Raw genomic sequence first — 9,260 nt, 5'->3', positions numbered from 1 at the left:
GTATTCTGCATCGTGCCGCAATGTTAAATCAGGCGCTTCTTGGGTGGCAACCCATGTTTCTATTCCTTTCGCCTATTTTGCTTTTGTAGTTAGGTGTTATTTTTTGTGCTAACTTGATTTGAAGTGTGCTGCAGGGCTGACTGTGACTTATAGGGACTGTGGACAAAAATGAGGCTAAGTATTGAAAGAAGTGCGGACCGCAATTGATTTATGCAGACCGCATAATCTGGACTGCTGTTATAAAAAAAACACTGCGGCCGCACAATTTCCTTGCGGACCGCACAAATAAAGGGTGCCAAAATACAAACTCTCTGAAGTTAGTCTGTTAGAGAAAAGGTCAATGTGCGACTGCAAGAGGAAATTTGCGGCCACAACAAGAAATCGGCGGCCATACGTTGAATTTTTTGGACCGCAGATGGAGAACCACAATTGAAGCCTCAGGTAACAGAGTGCCGACCGCACATGATATTGTGCGACCACACTCGCCTCTCTTGCCCTTGAAGAAACCAAGTACTATAAATAGAAGGCTAGGGACTACTGTTATGTTTTTTCCCTCTATGAGCAAAATCACAGTAATTTTTTGAAGTTTCTTGCTGAATCTACCTCTGCACTCATACAACATCTTTGATCAATCACTCATCACACTCATTCATTTGGTATGCTTCAATGTCTTGTTAACCTTTTTCTTTTAATTTGTAGATTTTTAGTCAATTTTAGGCCATTTGTCAATATAATTCAATTGTACATACATGTGGGGGTAAATCAGTATTGGGATAACTAGTACTTGTTCTATGGGGACCGGGTAAACGTATTTTCATGCCTTTATACTGTTACCATATCAAATTTTGCACAAAAAAATTGCAAACCCTAGATTGAAATAACTGGATTGTTCGTATATTTTAAATTCTGCAGCCACACCTGAAATTGTGCGGTCCGCAGAAGTTGACTCTAGGACAACTTTAGTTAAGAATGGGTCTATGGCCGCAACAAAATTGTGCGGACCACAGAATTCCCATTGCAGCCGTAGAACAACCCTTTCACTATCTTCAGAGAGTCTACATTTTGTGACTCAAATGTGCGGCCACAGGTCAAATTGTGCGGACCACAGAAATCATGTTGCGGCCGCACATCTGCCAATTCTCTATCATTAGAGAGTTGGCATATTTTGGGTTTCTGAAATGCGACTGCAAGTGAAATTATGCGGACCGCACTTCACTTTTGCGGCCACAAAGCTAAAATGTGTGTTCCATAGGGCCTCATCTGCGACCGCAATAAAATTGTGCGGACCGCAGATCCTTACCATGCAAGCATACTGTGTCTGTGACCCTCACTGTATGTTTTGGTGTATTCTTGCCTATTTCCTGTGTATGCCTTAACATTGAATTAAAACTAACAACCGCATTTGCTTGATACAAACAATGGTTCGATCTAGAGGCAGAGGCGACACTTCCAAAGGGAGGGGTGAACCTTCTCGGGGATGAGGCAAAAGAGCTTTACCTATTGCCCAACAACAGTAAATCATAAAAAAGACAACAACCAGGAGATGGAGAGGTGCAGATCTCTCCGAGACGAGTTCATACGCCCCTTCTAAGGACGTATCAAAGGGCAACTCAGCATCTGTTGAGGAACAACTGACAGTACAGTCCAGGCCGTCAGGGAGATTTCAACTTAGGGATGAGCCGTCCTCATCACACAGCACCTCCGAGAGATCGGAAAGTGCTGGTCAGGTTTCTGAGCCTTCATCAGCACCAGCCCCTATGACATAAGATACACCCATTCAGGACATACCCTATGATGGTAGAGGGGGAGATGCCACAACTGTTGGGATTGAGAGAACAAAGAAGAAAGAGGCTTGGGAGGACCGATTCATCAGCCTAGCAGTTTTCACTAGTTTCTGTACATGGTGGCCAGTAAGGTCGCTAACACTTGAGCGACAGTTCTTACTAACAGATTTATAGAGGTACAACCCGGCCGTGCTGAGGCAGTTTAGAGAACGCAAAGGGTGGACATAGTTTACCCAAAGTGTGGTGGATGCTAAGGAATACCTTATCCGGGAATTCTACGCTAATTTTGCGCATATCAAAAAGGGGAAAAAGGTGACAAAAGTGCGAAACCTCAAAGTGCGATTTGATCAGCACACTGAACACATACTTGAGCTTTGATGATGTCGAGCCAAAAGAATACCTGGAAAAGTGTGAACTTGGGGATGCAGTTCGTCCTTGGTTAGCGGAGATTCTAGCTGCATCAGGACCACCACCATAATGGATCACCGTTGGGGTTCCTATCCACCGGAGCACACTGAGCTTCGAAGCAAAAGGGTGGAAATCATTTGTCTATAGCAGACTGGACCCGAGTCAAAATGAGACCCACTTACCGATTCCTCGGGTAGTCTTAGTTGCCTCTATTATGGCTGGGTGCCCTATCAATGTGGGTGCCGTGATGTCGGCCAACATCTCAGTGATCACCCGGCAGGTTGACTCTTCATATCCGTATCCCAACACCATTACATAGTATCTTACGGATACGGGGGTGGAACCAAGGGATCTTTATACAAAGGTGAGGCCGAAGAAGCCTTTCTCATGGTACTCACTTATGGATGCAAACAACCCGAAGAGAAAAGGTTAACCGTCTACCACCATAGGCCAGTCTGATGAGCCAGATGTGGTGGTTGTGGAGGCAGTTGATGTTCTATCCACTTTGGCTGAGCCTTCCTCTAGTGCCACAGCCATGCCTCCACCATCATCCATTGCCCCTTCGGCAGCTCCTTCCACAGTTTCCACTTCGGCTTTAAAGTTGATGCCTATGCCAACTACTCCACTTTCTGCGTTGCAAGTCTCCCAGACATTGGCGAGCCTTAACAACTAGATGCAGACAACAACTACAAAACTGTCTTACTTATCCAGTGCTGTTACAATGCAGTCTAATGTTCAAGCACCTCAGTTTCCCCGACAGTGGAGGAGACATCGAAGAAGATCCTTGAGAACCAGAACACCATCATGGCTACCTTGGTACAACATGGGTCAGTGATCGAAGAGCTGGGAAAAGATGTAAAGAAGATGAGAAAGTCCCAGGCCAGCAAGAAGTTAGTGGACAAGCTCTGGAGACAGTACCAAGCTTACTTCAGCCAGAGATATCCCCTTTGAGATGTTGATCGACCCACACCCTTCAGACCCAGATCCTGCAGCACCATCAGCACCGGTGGCACCAGCTGGCCAGTCTGAGGAGCCAGACTCTGCTGCCGACACTGCCGAGGCAGTGCATCATATGTTCACCAACCCAGTCATACCCATAGTTGAGGATGATGAGATTCAGTTGGATGAGACTGAGGGTGGTGACACTGCTGGGGACACAGAGATGTCCAAGGAGCTATATGGAGTTTTCTTCACTCGTTTCCCTATTTTACTCTTATTTTGTTAAGCATTGGGGACAATGCTTATCTTTATTCAAGGGGGTGGAGTTTATTTTGATCATATTTGGTACCTTCTGAGACATTTGGCCTGTAATAATTTGATATTTTTTTTCTTTCTTATTCTGTATATATTCTCTCTTTTACTCTCATTATGTGTATTAAGTAGTTTTTGCTTATTAGTTTCTTTATTTTTGTTCCTTTGTTAGTTATTAGTTTCTTTATTTTTGTTCCTTTGTTAGTTCTTAATTTAACTTAATAGCTTCTTTGTTTGATTTAGTAGCTTATTTTTATGTTCTAGTAGATAATAAGCCTTTAATTTTCTTAATTCCACGGTTCTTTCCAAAGGTAGTTGTTGTGTGAACCGGGTGACTCATCCTAACGATGGATGGTGTGATAATCTTCTTAAGGGAATGAGTCTGTTTTTGGTATTTAGGTAATAATAGTAGTAGTAATGAATAAAAAGACCTAATTAAGTCATGCTCGAAGATTCAAACATACTTCAATTTGTACCAACATACTTAAACTACGTGCTTATAGTTAGAAACAAGGTTTTTGATAGAAATAACTCTAGTTAGTGACATTGTGACTTTTGTGTTGACTTTGGCAACCATCAGATAGTTTAATTGAACCATAGTGATTTTCAATCTTGAATGTGGTCGTTGTGGGCCCTCAACTCTATCCTCTTTAACAATCTAGTAGCGTGAGGGGTGAGATGCTTTGTTGCTAGTCCAAGTACTCGTGCGAAAGGTCTAGAAATTGCCCCGAATGTATTTTAAGGCGAAATCTTAAGTTTTTCTTGTCTTGAGAAGTGATTGTAGGCTTTCCTTGGCCAATTGAGTTTTCTATTGCCTACCAATGTTGTTATCCCTAGTCAACCCCTTTGAGCCTCAAACCTTTCTCATTTGACAACCATGTTACAAGCCCTTACCTATTTTTTCGTGACCCTCTCTTGGTACCCGAGCTTTCCTTAACACTCTTGTGAAACAAATGGCTAAAAACGTAAGTTTGGGGGAGAGACGAGGAACTTAAAAAATGTATCAAGGCACACACAAAATAAGAAATGATGAGAAGGAAAGGCAAGAACAGAATAGAACAAAAAGAAAAATGCAAAAAAGTGAATAAGTAGAAGAGTTTATGGGATTCAAAGAGAGGTAATGATACCAAACATGGAGAAATAAAAGAGGGAGAAAATGAATGTAATGATAAACAAAGAGTGATGTTAAGTATCTCTAGTTCCCCCAGGAAAAGAAAGTGCCTCAAAGAATTGGCAAAGTCTGAGTCGAGAAAGGAAAAATGGAGTGCTTAAGGAAAGTGTAACCACTCACCCATACTGTATCCAACCCTAATCCAAAATCCTTCATTGCATCTCGAAAGAAGTCCTACTTGATTTCAAGCCGAGTGAGCTTACATTAGTGGCAATCTACATGGGGCAAGCCTATGATACTTGAAGCCGTATTTGCGACATTCTCTTGAGAGAGATGAGTGAACCTTTCATAAATCTTTGGATTGAGTGCTAAATTTCTTAAGTGAGCCAGGAAAATGGAAAGTAGAGGAGGAAGGGTTTGGAGTCCACCATGACCTACATGATAGAGCAAGAGTCCTTGATGAGTAAAGTCAATTCTTGAAGCTCAAATGTCACATTCGAACTATATGTGCATGAATGTTTAACTTGTCGCCTTGTTGATAATACATGAGTAGTGTGGGTAATTGTTGGTCCCAACTGATGTGTGGATACCTCACCTTTGACTCGCTGAAATGACACTTAACTTTTAGAGGTGGGTACTAAATTGTTTGGTTGAGAACAAGATAAGACTTAAGTTTGGGGAAGTTAATAAGTGGGAATTTTGACTGCTTATTAACGCCATTAATCTTTAGTTTTAGTCTAAAAGCATTTAATTGTGTTCCCGAAACTAATAAAATTATGCAAAATTGCAGGAATGCCGAAAGCTGGTCTCCGAGATGAAACCCAACTAAAAAAGGAGTAGTCCAAAGCACAAGGCAATAAAGGCCGCGAAAACACAAACGTGTGGTCCGCAGAAGAAATTGTGGACCGCAGAATTCCATTTGCGACCTCAAACAACGCAAAGCTGGGCTAAGAGTTGAAGATCAGAGAGTATGCAAAAAGACCAAGTACAGGAGCCTCTGCGAATTGCGTACCGCAGTCCTAAATCTGCGGACAACATAAGAGTGCCTAGCGACCACAGTTCTAAATATGCGGACTGCAGAAAAGTTGCCTTGCTGCCGCAGTTCAGAAATGTGTGGCCACAAAACTCCAGCTCCTGCCATATGAAGAACGCTGCGGACCGCACATGGAATTGTGCGGCCGTAGAACCTTCCGAGGGGCATTTTTGTCTGAAATTTTTAGCCTTGTATAAATAGACGAGTTTCATAAAACTAGGTTATGTTTGAACCTCTGAAGTTGCTGTAGCCATTTTTCTTTACTATTGTAGGAAGTTTTACTTTGCTTAGGTGTATTTACAATAGATTTTATTATTTTAAGCTTCCATTATGAGTTTAATTAGTCTTTCTTCTTTATTTTCTTCAAACCCAATTATAAGTAGCTAGATTTTTACTAGGGTTGTGACCCAACCCTAGTGTGTAAACCTTATGTGTATCTAATTTAGTATTTTTTTATGATTGGGTGTTGATTATTTAGCTTAGTTCATGCTTCAATTTTTGAATGAATGGTTACAAACATTGATTCATGACTATTTAACTTAGTCTCTACTTGAGAAAGAGAGACCTATTCTAGGATAACTTAGCTTACAAGAAATTGGGCCAATCGAGAAATTGATTAACTCAATAAAAGGGTTCAACCTAGAGATAGTAATAACCCCACTTGAGCTTTTATCAACTGTTTTGAGTGATACCCATTAGGTCTTGAGAAAGCCAAAGTGGAAAAAATCACTCTCTGATAGAGAGGTAATGAGTATATAATTTAGAGTTGATAGCTATAATATACCCCAATCAACAAAACAAGCATTAAAGTATTTATCCCATTAGGCAAACACCTATGTCATGGTCACAACCCTAAGCTTTTTATCCAGTTGGAAAAACCTTAAAAATAATTTTCTCTAGTCTTCTTCCTTTATTTTGCAATCATTAGAGTCAAATTAGAAATAGAAAACAAATCTTTGTGTGGAAGTGCAATCTAGATAATCCAATTGCGCAAATTAAAATATATACCCCTAACTCCCATCTTAGCTCCTTGTGGATTCGACTCTGACTCTTAGTTGGGTTTCTATTATTGCATACGACTGTTTCATACCTCTATTGAGGTGTGCTTTGGGCATGATCAGATCCCCCAACATGTATCCACAAAGCCCTTCAAATGCGTATAAGCATTTTGAGTTGGAGCACCGGTGAAGAAACCATGTTGCTCAGGCAAAGTGAGCATCACATTGGTGATTTGGAAGTTGCCCGCCCTAATATATATAGAGAGAGGGAGTATTGCACTAGCATAACCTTCGTTGGGCAATATCCGGTTTGGAGCCGCTCGTGGTGGAGGTGGGGGTGGAACGGGCACATTGTCATGAGGTAAACGGCCTCTCCGATTGGCTTGTGGCTCATGAGATACCTCATGAGCAAATTTATGAGCTCATTGATCGCCATGGTTGCACCTAAAATTTCTCACACAAGCTAGTAACATGGAAGGAAAGAAGATATTCCAAAAACAAATTCAAATATATAGCTAACACCGTTTTAACTCCCCGACAACGACGCCAAAAATTGATCCACGTCCAATCCACACTCAATAGTGAGTGAAAAGGGTCGTTGGAAGAATAGTACCCAACTATCACGACCCAAATTCCCACCATAGGTGTCGTGATGGAACTTAGTCTCTAAGACTAGGTAAGCCAATTACAATTTCATTTCGAGCCATTTTTTTTAAATAGATAATTGAAACCCATAGAGGAAATAATTATAACAACCTCCCAAGACTGGTAATACTGAGTCACGAACTCTAACTGAATACATGAAATGATCTCGAGGACTGAATATACAATACTGTTCGAATAAGAAATTAACAGTACAATAAAAATGGAAAGACTCCAAGGGACTGCGACGACCAAGCAGCTCTACCTTAAGTCCTTGCGATCACACTCTAACTTTGTCCGAGTCCGATATCTCTAATATCTGGCTCTACACAACAATGTGCACAAGTGTAGTATGAGTACACCACAGTCGGTACCCAGCAAGTATCAAGACTAACCTCGGTGGAGTAGTGACGAGGTATAGTCAAGACACTCACTAGTCAAATAACCTGGGCAATATAGCAGTATACAATAGTACTGAAAAATAACTAGCAGTGATATAAACAGCAAGGCTAGAAGAATGCCATAATTATTACTTAAACGAATAAGGAACACAAGTACAACCAATTAAACAAGTCCATTAAATATAAATCTTTCACATATAATTCTTTCGAATAAATACCTTCCGAATAAATTTCTTTCAAATAAATATCTTTCGAATATAAAATTCTTTCAAATAAATGTCTTTCGAATATAATTCTTTCAAATAAAAGTCATTCTGTGACACCTCATTTCATAATCATAAAACACGGATCTCAACCCACTTTCATATTTTTTGTTACACGGGTCCTAACCCACTTTTATATTTTTACGGAACCTCGTGCCCATATTTCTTTCAAAACCGTACGGACAACTCACATGCCAATAATAAAAATTATCATATTTACCCCGGCAACTCATGCCCACATTTCATAAATGTTGCAGCGTGCAACCCGATCCCATATAACATTATTCATACCTATTGCGACATGTAATCCGATCCCATATAACATAATCTGCCCGGCAATAGCTATAGGCTCACGATTTCAACATAAATTAGACTATTATCAAGTTTACCGAAACAACAAGACAAGTTGCACAAGATATAAGAATAAATACAAGGAAAATCACAACATCACATGAAAATTACCAACGCAATAACCCCACATCATCACATAAAAATTACCAACACAATAACCCCACATCATCATATATCATTCCAGACAATAGCCAGCATTATCACTCCTATAATAGCCTCATTTATCCCTCCACCCTAACAATATCAGTAGCCAACCTTATCGCTCCTATAGCTACCCTTATTACTCCGTTTAATAGCCACCCTTATCACTCCGCTCAGACAATATCCAAACACACATGACCACAGTGAAATGCCACCTTTATATCCACATAATATTAACAGTGGAATGCCACCCTTATGTCCTCATAATAGTAACTCAAATCACACAACAATTTATACGGAATATTATCATGATAACACAATACAACAATTCATATCACAATTTTCCCGCAGGCCACCACCAATTCTAAAGACACAACAAATTCACTTAAATTCACAGCAAGTAGCCCAAGGCTCCACACAATGTACACAAAACCTCAAAAACAACAACAACAGAGATGGAAAAAGAACTCGGTATAGGGAAACGCCTTCATTAATCCAAATTCTTGATAATTATATTAACGCCTCAATTTAAACTTATCTAATTAATTATTTGCATATGAAAAAATCTATAATATAATTATTTTCGGGAAATATCATATCAACAAACTAACAGTATTCACATAAAAAATTAAAGTGACAATCACACCAAATTATCATATAAAAATGAATTCGACAATCAAAGATTGAGACATGGCAAATAGAGGATTAAATAAATGCCAACAATTATCCAATTTACTACACAAAAATGCCTAAGACTTTAACCCAATAAATTTTGCACATATAAGCCCGAGTACATACTCGTCACCTCGCGTACACGGCTTTTCACATTTCACAAATGGCATATAAGACTCGATGCCTAAGGGGTAATTCTCCCACT

This window comes from Nicotiana tomentosiformis, chromosome 8, assembly GCF_000390325.3.
Source record: "Nicotiana tomentosiformis chromosome 8, ASM39032v3, whole genome shotgun sequence".
In the NCBI taxonomy this organism is placed as follows: domain Eukaryota; kingdom Viridiplantae; phylum Streptophyta; class Magnoliopsida; order Solanales; family Solanaceae; genus Nicotiana; species Nicotiana tomentosiformis.
The sequence above is the reverse complement of the archived record's forward strand: the minus strand, read 5'-3'. Positions refer to the sequence as shown.